This window comes from Rhincodon typus, chromosome 3 (genome assembly GCF_021869965.1).
Source record: "Rhincodon typus isolate 14 chromosome 3, sRhiTyp1.1, whole genome shotgun sequence".
NCBI lineage: Eukaryota > Metazoa > Chordata > Chondrichthyes > Orectolobiformes > Rhincodontidae > Rhincodon > Rhincodon typus.
The window spans coordinates 3,518,544-3,531,538 of record NC_063334.1 but is presented as its reverse complement, the minus strand read 5'-3'; the positions used below and the strand labels follow the sequence as shown (position 1 = coordinate 3,531,538).

At 40.3% G+C, this 12,995-nt stretch overlaps 1 protein-coding gene across 1 annotated transcript in view; it reads left to right on the top strand.

Moving 5' to 3' along the window:
• LOC109917483 (zinc finger and BTB domain-containing protein 5) overlaps positions 1-12,995 on the top strand; it is a 28,735-nt gene that overhangs the window by 717 nt on the left and 15,023 nt on the right. The window lies entirely within an intron of this gene.

Here is a 12,995-nt window from a genome sequence, read left to right as displayed (position 1 = left end):
CCCCCCCCCCCCTCCCTTCCTCCTACTTCCCCAGTCCACATTTACCCTCATATCCACAACCACTCCTCTTCCTCCATCCATCAGGCAGAAGATACAAAAGCTTAAATATATGTACCAACAGATTCAAGAACAGTTTCTTCCTGTTATTAGATTTCGGAATTGACTTCTCAAATTTTCAGTTTAAATGTTGATCTCACTCTTTGTGCACCTTCTCTGCAGCTGTAACATTGTATTCCTCGCTCTGTTCTATTACCGTAATGCACTTTGTATGATATGATCTGCCTATATTGCAGGCAAAACAAAACTTTTCACTGTAGCTAGGCACGCGACAATAAATCAAATAAAAAATAAATCACCGCCCCCCCCCCCCCCCCCGCCAACCTTCTCTTCACCCGGTTTCCTGTAATCCAGTTGGGCAATTCCTACAGACCCTGCTACATCCTAAAGAGACGTCTTGCATTCAGCTTCCTGAGTGTCCAGATCTGGCCTTTAGCCCATCTCTGATTTGTTCACTTGACAGTTGTCAAGTGTGCGTTTAGTTGCATCACCTTACTCTTACCTCTCTAGTTGTCCTACTTTAGGACAACACTTAAAACGCACTTCACTGTTCTAGTATTTCCTTCTCTACATTGGCGTCAAAATTTTTTGTTTGAGTGCTTTTGTAAATCACTTGGAATGTTTCAAGGTACTATAGAAATGCGAATTATTTCTGTCCTTCCCATCTGCCCCCCAATCCGACACCCCCCAACACACACACACACACTCAGCATCCGATTGTATAAATTCCCTAAGCTATCTTCTAAAGTCTGGCCAGGATATCCCTGTGCATCAGGAGTATCCTCATTGAGGCAGCAGTCCAGGCATCTCCCAAATGACGACTATTCTCCACATCACCGGGCAATCCTGTCCATCTTTTCTCCGTTGTTCACGCTATTGCTGTCTGATTGTATGACTTGGATTTATTTCTCTAGAGCTTCTTTGTGATCATAGCTCAAATCCTGAGCCAGTCTTTTAAACTAGGAGGAGCAGCCTCATCTGCCTGACATTCGCGCTCCAATTTAAGCATCAACATGAGGTGGTTTCCGTTCTGTGATTTCAGTACGTTGTGTCCAGCTGGGACCTCGCTGGCATTGAGAGTTGCCCCCGCCCCCCGCGACGCTGAGTTGGAGGTGTCATTGCAGGCTCTGAATCCACATACCGCGAATCCATGCAGAAATAGAGTATTAATGCAACGTTATTAGGCACATGAACTGGATGCGGGCCATCCGCTTCAACGGTGCATTGCAAACTGAGCCGACACTGACAAAGCATTGGGCAGCCATCAGCACCCCTGTCCACTAGATATTGCAGTGGTAGCAGCTCCAAAGCTCTTTGTATCGCAGTTCCTGCAAACAGCTAGAGCCAATGCTGGACAGGCGCGGGTTGGAGACTTACTGAGTGTGTGTGTGTATGTGTATGTGTGTGTGTGAGAGAGAGAGAGAGAGAGAAAGGAGCGGGGTGGTGGGAGAAGAGATCAGGTCAGTGCACTGACAGGCTGGTGGGAAAAGGCGTTCGGCATCCTGTGCCTAAACTGCCAAGGAAGCGGGGGTGGGGAAGAGAGGAAGGAAGGAGGCAGCAGGCTACGTGTGCGAGCGAGTGCATTGGCCGATGGTGCTAATCTTTCATGCACCCGGTTCGCAAATGTAGATTCAGTTGCTCTTGCTATCTTTGCATGGACTGCACGTAGGATTTCTCAGTGGACCGCCAGTGTTATTGCAATGTCGCACAGAATGGTAATGAATGAAGAAGACTGACCCGCATCTTGTTCATGGGGAAATAAATAACGTCCTAGTTGGGACGCGATCCGTTTTCCGAACAGATTGAACGGTCTGATTGTTTTCGCTGGTTCAGACTATGCCACATACCTGAGTTAATTTGATCTATGAGCGAGTGGTAGCAAGGAGTGGTAGCCCAGGGGTTCACGTCCTAGTGTAAGTCAGTATAGTTTGAAGCTCAATAAGGTAAGAATGGGATTCTGAATCTTGCCTGAGAGCACTGCCTTGATTCTCCACCGCCCCCCTCCGTATCCATCTACCAGAAGTTGAATTTTATGCAATCGTTTTATTTAATTTCTTTGCAAGAATTTTTTGACGTTGGTGGACTGATGTAATTATAGTGAGTTTATAACGAAGTTACTTAATAAGTATTGCACTGGATATCTTGATTAATGTTTAAACGTGTTTAGGAATAACCCTCAGAAGAGTAATGGTAAATCCAAACTGATTGAAATAGCATTGTGAAGGAAGCCCTCAGAAACCACTACTCCCTCTGATTGTTGTCACCAACCTCAATGAGAGCAAAGATGCATAAGGAGAAATTGAATTAAATGAACACGTTTGGTCAGCTTTTTGTCCTATTCTTTCCTGCGATTTAATTTTTACTTTTTCAGAATTGTTTGTAGCCTTATATTTCAGATGAGGCCCTAGTTAGTCCCTTTCATCCGATAGCTCTGATTCAATGAAAGCAACAAGTCAATAATCCCATGGTTTACTAATGCAGGTAGTATGTTTTTTTTAGTTTTAAGGGTGTGAACATTGGCAAGGCCAGCATTTATTGGTCGTCCCTAATTGCCCTTGAAAAGATGGTAGTAAGTGCCTTCTTAAACTGCTGCAGAGCATGAGGTGTGGGTGGATGCACGGTACTGTTAGGAAGGGAGTTCCAGGATTTTAACTCTGACAGTGAAGGAATGACAGCAATTATAATTCCAAATCAGGATGGTGTGTGGCTTGGAGGGAAATGTGCAAATGATGGTGTTTCTATGCATCTGCTGCCTTAGACCTTCTAGATGGTAGAGGTTTTGGTTTTGAAAGGCCCTGTGGAATGGAACATTGACAAGTAGTTACAGTGCATGCTGTAGATTTTACTATAACTGCCACAGTGTGCTGATAGTGGGGGGAGTTGGTGTTTGGGGTGTTGATCGAGGAAGGCTGCTTTATCTTGAATGATATCAAACCTCTTGGGGGCTGCACTAATCCAGATGAGTAGGGAACATTCCATCATGCATGATGTGTGCTTTTGTCATGTTAGAGTCAACTTTAGGCTGTTTGGTGAGCTAATTGCTACAGAATTTCCAGCCTCTGACCTCTTTTTAGGTCACTTCTTAAAAAAAAAATCTTTCATGGAACCTAGGTGTCACTGCATGGGCAGCATTTATTGCCTGTCCTCTGTTGCTCTTGAGATGGTGCTGGTGAACTGCCTTGTTGAATTGCTGCAGTCTATGTGCTATAGGTAGACCAATAATTCTGTGAGGGAAGGACTTTAAAGGATTTTGACCCAGTGGTGATACAGTGAATGGTGATTGGTTTGGAGGGGAACTTGCAGGTAATGGTGTTTACATGTACCAGTGTTCCATGTAATGACCATTAGTCTTCCCCACGGGTATACTTCCTTTTTAAATGTTTTTATTTAATATAAATACTGGGTCAACAGATTTCTATGCATCTACCGCATAGAGCAGCAGACTAGAGCTTCATTGCCTCAAATCAGTAGAGAGTTAGGAGCTCACATGTACACAGTGTTAGCTGTACTGATCTGGGGAAGCAAAGTGATGAGTTGGCGGACTGACACTGGATTGTTCCCGTATACTTTCTCGTGACTAGTGTCAGAGCAGCTTTAGCTGGCACTTGAATGTTGTACAGTATCGTGCAGTAAAACCTAGGGAATGGGAGGAATGGAATCTTCTAGTGAAAAAGGATCTTTCCTGCAAGAAGTGACAGGTTGATAAATGAATGGTGTGAATTGTGTGCTTATTCTGACCTATCGGCATTGTGCAGCGCAACAAAAAAAAGGTCAGTTGGCTTTTTTATATTTTTTTCCCTCGTGCTTTCTTGCACCGTTGGATTTTGATCCAAGTTCAAAAATAGCCGGTAGCTGTTTGATTTTTTTTTGTCAAATCTTTGTCATCACAAACACATTGTATTTGAAACTCATCAATTCCATTAGCAGGATCATCTCAGGGTAAAATTGAGTGCTAATAAAGAAAGAAACCTTTTTTCCTGCTGATATTAGTTTTAGATAAGTGACAGTGAATTGACATTTGGCAAACTGTCTTATGTTCCAGTTTAGCTCGCTCTAGTCCTGAAGGTTCTGATCTGTGCTGGGATACTATTCTGAAAGGTTAATTGACCTCCAGTAATTTTTCTGTGGTCAGTCCTTTATATGAATCCCCTCCCAGGGATGTTGAGGTCAGATATTAACCTGGCAGAGATTAGCATAACTCGTGCTGGTTGGGATTTAGATTTGGGGCTTCCAGGTCTCAATGGGTGGTACATGGGAATTTGTTTCCATCTACTGGAATAATTAAGTTTTAAAGCTACTTGCATCTGCCCTCTTTGAGTTGAAAATTCATGTTCGTGCTGTCTGCCTTTTGCATGTATTCAAGGTCCGTGTATGGTAAATATAAGTGTAATTTTGGAGGAAGATTGGTAATCGATGCTTTGACCTACCATCAATAGATGAGTGAAGCCAAACAAAGGCAATGCCAACTGAGCTGGACAATGAAGGAGAAGCATTGGAAGAGGTTGACCCACAACTAGTGTCAATGCTGCAAGGAGAAGGTGTGAGAAGATTGACAAGTAAAGGAGGTGGGAAAGACGAGAACAGTAAGTGGGTTGAATGAAGTTTGAAACCTGGTGCATAGGAAGGTGTGCCCTGGCTTGGAGTTGATGGTTTCAGGGGAGGTTAAGAACAGAGAAAACAAGTGGAAAAATGAACAGGAATTTGGCATCTCTTATCGGACACTGTAGGAAGAGATAAATAGACAGAATATTTTAAATCTAGAAGAAAGATCGATTGTGTAAGTGTGGTGTGAGCAAGTTTTACACTGGTTTAGCAATTAGACTTGAGAAACCGAGATCGATCTCCTTGGAGCAAAGAAAATTAACTGGATTTAGTAAAGTTATTCAAAATTATAAAGCGTTTGTAGTAAATGAGAAGCAGGCTCCAGTCGCAGAAGAATCAGAAACCAGAGGATGTAGATTTAAGATAATTGGCAAATGAGCCACGGGCAAAATCAAAGTTTTTTTTTTTGTTTGTTTTGGGCAGTGTGCTATGATCAGGAATGTACTCCTTGTACAGGTGCTGGAGGCAAATACATTGAAAATTTTCCAAAGGGATTGAATATATACTTCAACAGGATAAATTGCAGGCCTTCTGGGGGAAGTGCAAGGGAATGGAATTAATTGGATAGCTTTTCAAACAGTTAGTACAAGCGTGCAGGTCTGAATAAGCCCCTCCTGAGCTGAACCATTTTATTCATCCTTGCCAGCATTGCATTTCAGCAAACATCTGTTGGGGTTGATAGGTGGTGCATTATAATATAACATTTATTGTACCCTATAGAAAAGCTTAGTAAGCTTTTCAAAGCCCTAAAGTTTTCCATTGCAATGTATATTTGAAATTTAGTTGATTTTAAGACAGCTTGACCTTCTGGTGTTATGTTTCTAAATACAAGGATTCTTTCTTGCAAGTGATTGATTGTAGGTTTGATTATAATGCCTCATGTCAGGTTCATTGACTTTTTTTTAATACACATGTGTATAGATTTGATTTATATATTTATTTTCAATTTGGTGGTCACACTTAAGAAGTCGTGATATTCCCATGGGTGAATATGATTCCTAATACTGTATATTTGATGTAGCAGTAATGAAGAAATAGTAATTAGGTATTAAAACTGGGTTGCTTTCATTCATAGAGATGGAATGTGCAGTTGGTAGTTTTTTTTTTCTCTTGTTATTCCTGCCACTGCTTCATGATGCTGCTAACTGCTCTTACAGTAAGCAAACCTGACTTGAGGAATACACCTTGTAAGGTCATAAGGGTGTAAATTCAGTGGCAGAAATACTCATCAAGCTGATTGCTTTGTCTTGGATAGTGTCAAGCTTCCTGAATATTGTTTTGACCAGGTGAAGTCGTGCTGCTCTGATGTGCATGCTCCCCTTGTTCTTGGTGTTTAAGGAGGTGAATGAGGTACCATTCCAAGTGGCTACTTTGTCATGGCTGCTGTAGAATTTCATGAATGTTGTTGGAGCTGCATTGAACCAAGCAAGTGGAAAGTGTTACATCGAACTCCTGATTTGTGCCTTCTATATGGTAAGTGTGCTTTGGGGAGTCAGTAGTGTGAATTGAACTGGCTGAAGACTGGCATCTGTGAAGTTGTGGTCCTCAGGAGGATGCTGAGATCATTTGAAACATATGGCTCAAAATGATTGCAGACTCATCAACCTTGCCTTTTGCTGGGTTCCTCACTTGTTGTAGATGGGTATATGTGTGAATTCTCCTCCCATTAGTTATTTAATTGGCACCATCATTTGCAACTGGATGTGAAGGTTTGTCAAGCTTTGCTCTGTCGTTTGTTGCGTTGCTTATTTATACTGATGCGTGCTGCCTCTGCTGTTCAGCTCATACGCAGTTCTGGCTTGTTGGTAGTGGTAGAGAGCGAGAGGTCTCAGGCCATGCAATTAGAGATTTTCTATAAATAAAGAAATTCTTCTGATGTCCCAGTTTAAATGTATCCAGTACCTACGTTGATGCCTGGTCTGTTTTTTTTTCATGTTTGACTTTTCTATAGAGGTAAGATGTATCTGAGTAGCTTGCAGGGCATTTCAGATGCCAGTTAAGAATCAATAGTATTGCTGTGTGGTTGGAGTCACGTGTCAGCCAGACTGGATAAGGATTGCAGAATTCCTGTCCCACAAGGGATGGAAAAGAAATCCCTTCCCAAGAGTACATTGGTGAACCATATGTTCTTCAGAATCCACTAGTTTAATGATCATTATTAAGACTGGCTTTTAAATTTTGGTTTATTCAAACTTTCCAGCTGCAGTGCTGAGATTTGAACTCATCTACAGAGTACATCAACTCTAGATTACTAGTCTAGTAATGTTACCGCAATTATAGTTTTTCTAATTGTGTTATTGAAGGTTGGGGATAATGTCTGTCTTTTTGGTGGTGGCCTGTTACTTGGTTAATGTGCTTTAACGGTGTATTTGGATGATGTTCAAGGAAAATTGTTGATGAATATCTAACCCAGTTACTTTATTTGTTAAATGTATACTTATTTATCCAGTCAGAAATCCCATGCTGCTGAGTGAATCTAAAAATATATTGGTCGAATAGAATCCTAAAACACAATTGTTTTGTTTCATAGCTAGGTTTTAAATAATTCTGGAACAAGTTTTAGATGGAGAAGCGTCCTCCCTAGGGATGTAGCTGAGTTTATTCCTCTCCAACAGAAGGAAAGTCTGAAGTATTCTTCTGACTTGCTCGAGCAATATAGTTGATTTTATTTATGGTTCAACTGTTAACCTATCACCCCTGAGCTCACTAACGTACATTGGCTCCGGGTCAAGAAATGCCCCGATTTAATTTTTTTTTTAAAATGCTCATCTTACTTTGAAGTCTCTGTACGACCTCACCATGCCTTATTTTTGTTGCCTTGCAATACTATGAGATATTTGTGTTCCTTTAATTCTAACTTCTTGAGCCGCCCCAACTTTACTTGTTCCATGTTAGTGAGTGACATTCTTCTTGGGTCTAATGATCCTTGTGACAACATTAAAAGAAAGTCCCCAATCTTGCTGCAATAAATGGAGAATGTTATGCACTGTTTGCCTTTGTAAATATAATGAACTGAAACCCAATTGGACACAAGCAGTATATAAGGTTTATACAAAGTTGCATTAAATCCTCTAGACCATCTAGCTGTCAATTTGTGAACTACACTGTTGATCTGTGAGAACAAGTTGGGACAATGGAAGAATGCAAGATCAACTTAAAAATCAGTAGAGTATCAAGGAGTCTCTTGTTTTTGCCGACATTTGGATTAGAACCCTCTGGATAGCCTGCATAATAAGTCCAAATGAGATAAACTTAAGCAGTTTCTGTGTGGAGTTGAGTGTACCATTTTAAAGTAAAGCAGTAGATGGACAAGAGGTGAACCTCTTCAATGAGGGACGTATCCTTATTGTCGAGAAAGAAAGCACTCACAATACACTCCCCACTCTCCCCCCACCCCCGCCCCCCATCTCGGGAGAAAACATCTGGCATAGAGCTTTTTTTGACTGAACTTGAGATAGACATCACTCATTTTAATCAGCAAGAATCATGCATTCATTCGTCCTTTGGATGCTCCACCAGAATTGTCCACGGTCCATAACTAGAAGCATGTCACTTCAATTTGGTTGGCTACATAGCTCTCCTTTTGTCTTCTGAAATTTATTATATTGGTAGAATATGACCTTTTAAAGACGGTCAACGAGATTAATTTTTGCTAAGTCCCATTAACCACACTGTCCTCCTAATTTTGGCAAAGGCAAATTTAAGTAGATTAGCAGCTTTCACATTATGGATGCTGTGACTTTCTGACAACTTGAGGATAAGGTGAGCTTGTAGCCTTATTACTGGGAGGTGTCAGTATACCAGACAAGACCACCAACCTTTAAGTTGCAATCTGATCGGGGTCGAGAGACTATTTTTGACTTTAAAGTAGACACAAAGTTTGAAAGCATTTGCTAAAAGAATAAATCCACAAAATTCCAGAATTTTGAACAAACACACAAACTTGTATATACAAACGTTTAGAAAAATACTCCAGGAAAATCTGCTGGCGGTATCCTCGGGAGATTGTATCAACCTTGAGTGGATGGGTAGTACGGAACCAAGATTCCTGAAAATAAAGGACTTCTATTGGTTCGGCATGTTTCACTTCTTCGGGGCACTTAGAGTCATGGAGACATACAGCACAGAAACAGGCCCTTTAGCCCAACTTGTCCTTGCTGACCTGGTTTCATAAACTGAACTAATCCCATTTACCTGCATTTGGCCCATATCCCCTTGAATCTTTCCTATCCGTGTACCTTGCCAAATACCTTTTAGACGTTGTAATTGTACTTGCCTGTACTACTTCCTATAGTAGCTCGTTCCATGTACGCACCACACTCTGGGTGGAACATGTTGCCCCTCCGATCCCTTTTTAAATTTTGCCCCTCTCACACCCAGGGAAGTACATTCAAACATAATCACTGTTGTTACTTGGGCAAATGTGAAAATTTCCGTGGAATATTTTCATATCCGAGCAATTTGGGTTTAAAGTATCATCCAAAGGGTAGCGTCTCTATTGCAGGGAACTCACTAACTGCCAGATTATTTAGTCTTGACATCATTGCTGTTTGTTGGAGCTTACTGCGCACAATTTGGCGGCTCTTTTCTTTACAGGGAAAATAAAACTCCAGCCAGCAAGTGCTTTTGAAGTTTTAAAAAGCTTTGGGACATCCTAGAGATCGTGAAAGGCTTTTGATAAATGCGAATCTTCTCCTATCACAATTAAACATCAGCCTAGCTCTTGTGCCGACCTTTGACTTAAAGGCAAGAGTGTTCCCACTAGTCACTTTATATTTGCCTTTATAAATCTGTTGGTGAGGGCTTGTCACCTAGGTCCTCTAATCAAATCATGATCTTAAAAGAAGCGTGTTGAATCAGTCCTTGGGTAATGAAAGGAAATGTTTTAGAATCATGGTATTTGAGCAAAATCAGCTTTTTTTTTATGGTCTCTTAACTCCTCTAGCTCTACAACCAGTGTCTCCTCACATTTCTTTGTTATGTGGGGCTTGTTCATGAGATTTGGGCGTCCTCGTACATGAATCACAAAAAGTTGATGTTCAGAAGTAGCAAGTAATTAGGAACGCAAATAGAATCTTGCTGTTTACTATGAGGGATGGAGTATAAAAGGGAGAAGTCTTGTTTACAGCTCTGCTGGGCAATAGTTTTGATCCCCCAAGGAGGATATTGTAGACAGTTCAGAGAAGATTCACTGAGTTTATTCCTGGGATGAAAGGGTTGCCTTAAGATGAAAAGTTGAGTACGTTGAACCTTTTTTTTTGAAAGCTGTGATCTTGTTGAAACTTATGGACTTGCCTGAGTAGATGCTAAGAGGATGTTCCCCCTCTCAATATCTAGAATAAGGGGCATGATTTCTGAATTAGGTGCATCCATTTAAGATGACAAACAGGATTAATTTTTTCTGAGGGTAGTGAATCTTTGGAAGTCTATAACCTGCGGAGTTGTGGAAGCTGAATAATTGAATATATTCAGAGCTCAAATAGACAGATTTTTGAACAATAGTGTAGTCGAGACCTGATGAAACGAAGAGCAAAATAAAGTTGAGGCCACAATCACCCATGATGTTATTGAAGGGTGGAGCAGCATCTGGTTCAAATAGTCTTCTCTTGTTCATGCTTGAATAAATTTGTGCTGTTGTGCCTTCCGATTCAGAGTCCTAAAAAGTGAGGTAACTGCCTCCTTGTGAGGTTTATATACAAGGTATAAGGTTGTACTTCTTAGTTTGCGCCAGTTTATAAGACTAATATGAGCCTCCTTGAGGCATTACAGATTGATGATAGATATAGAATGGTTAGCATTAATTTCTTTCAGGAAGAAGTTTCTGTTATCTTTAAGTTCTTCTTCCTTACTGCATATTTGTGACTGATTCACCTTTTTTGTTTGTGCAACTCGAACAGCCTTTAAATCAAGTTAGATCCTTTTAGAGACATCTGGATGAGGTTCGTCTTTGGTAGGTCCAAAGAGTGGAAGGTTTCAAATGCTTCAAACTTGGACCTTGAAAGGACTTCAATCTTTACAAAAAAAAAGGCCAGAGTGATTGATCTGTTAATCAAGCAGATGAGGGAGGGAGCAATCCAATTATTTCTGTCTGTCTGGAATGGGGTTATCCAGTATGATACGTACTCCATAAATGCCATGTACAAGTGATATTCAGGGCATTCTACATTGTGATCTCGTTGTAAAGCAGCAGAGGACACAGAATGTATTTTTTATTTGTGGAATAATCTTTTCAGCATGGTGACTTTGATGCCAAAATGCACAGTTTGTATGTAGGTATGTTAAAGGTTCCTCTTTATTGCTTTTGAGTTAAGAGCAGCTACATATTAAGAGGCATGCCAAAACCACTTGCTACAGCAAGTTCTCACAGATGTTTGTAATTGCTTGACTGACTGATTTTATTCAGTCACCTACTATGTATTCCAGATAGAAGACTCCATTCAGATTGACTGTGTGTTTTTTAAAAAAAACCTCTGAATGTTTGGGGAGAAAAAAGACCAGGTCAAGTTGTTTGATTTTGAATATTTATGGATCATTATCATTTTGAACAAAATGTAAGGCATTTTTAAAAAACAAAATGTGAACATTCCTTTCACGTATCATTTTGCAGAAGGAAAATATTTTTTCTCAAATTTCTAGTGTTGAAAATATGAGACCAGATTTGAGAGATTAAGACAGTTAGGAAGGTTGGGGCTCTGCCAATTCTGTCCTCTTAAACCATTGGGAACAGGAGTGGGTTGTTCAGTCTCTCAAATCTGCTCTGTCATTCGATAGGAACATGGCTAATCTGACATTCCTCATCCACTTTCCCAACCTTTCCCCGTAGCTATTGAGTCCCTACTGATCAAGAGTTTATCTGAGCCTTAAAGTCTCTGCCTCCATAGCTCTCCGTGGCAAGGAGTTCTGAAGACACTCAACCATCTGGACAGAAGAAATTCCTCCTCATCTTGAACTTAAATTGATGCCCTTTGGCCTTATACTCTCCCACAAAGGCAAACATCATCCTCTGTGCTTACCTTGTCATGTTCCTTAAGAATCCTATATGTTTCAATGCAATCTCCTCTCATTGTTCTAAGTTCCAATGAGTAGAGTCCCAGCTTATTTAACCTGTGCTCATAAGATAATCTCCTCCATGCCAGGCATCATCCTAGTGAACCTTCTCTAAACTACTTCCACTGAAATAATATCTTTCCTTAAATAAGGGGACCAAAACTGCTCTCGGTACTCCAGATTTGATTTCACCAGTAAGACTTCCCCACTTTTTATACTCCAATCCTTTTGAAATCAGGACTAACATTCCTTTGGCCTTCCTTACCCTCCTGTCTACTTGGATTCTTAAGTAGCCTAATTTGAGGTACCTTATGAAACGTATTCTGTCCACTACTCCTCCCTTATCTATCCTGCTTGTTACCACCTCGAAGTATTCTAGTAAATTTGTCAGGCATGATTTCCCCTTCATGAAATCATGCTGACCCTGCTTGGTTAGATAAGGATTTTTTTTCAAACATGCTGGTATTACTTCCTTAACAATTGATTCCAACGTTTTTCCAGCAATAGATGTTAGACTCATTTGGCCTATAGTTACCCAATTTTTGCCTTCCTCTTGTCGTTCCCAACTTTTAATCATGCTGCTATCGGAGGCTGTGCCTTTAGCTGCTAAGATGCTAGGTCTGAAATTCTCTTGCTAAACCTCTAATTTTTATTTCCCCATTTTAAGATGCTCTTTTTGGTCATTGATATATCCTCTTGTCTTGGTGCCAGATTTTGATTGGTAATGCTCATGTACAGTACCTGGGATATTTCACTACTTTAAAGGTGGTATATAAGTGCAAGTTGTTGTTCAGTTGCTTTCTGTTTTAAGAAACAAAAATCTGAAAGCTGGATGCCATAGGAGTACTAAATCTATTTTGCACAAAAGAAAGTGACAAGGTCTGAAGAGCTCACTTATTTATAGACCTGAGAACATTTTAAGCAAAGGCCAAACTTCATTTTCTTGATTGACATAATACCTACCAGCCATCATTCCGAAACTGCTTTGTTAAATCCAATTCTGCCAAGAGGCAAATCTGTTTGATCTAACTTTGACAATAGAAATATGATTGAAAAAACTAGGGGCTCCTGATCTGATTTTATACTGTTGTATAACTTAAAAGTAATGGAAAAAGAACAGTGTGGATTCGTTAGGATTTTACAACAGATAAAAGATTACAATCGGGGAGAAAATCTTGAAAGTTAAGCAGTTTCTGTTTAAAGTTGAGATAGTTGAGCGGTGATGCCATTGAAACTTTTGTGATTCTGAAATGGTCTGATAAGATTCGTGGTTTGTTCCAATAGTCTCA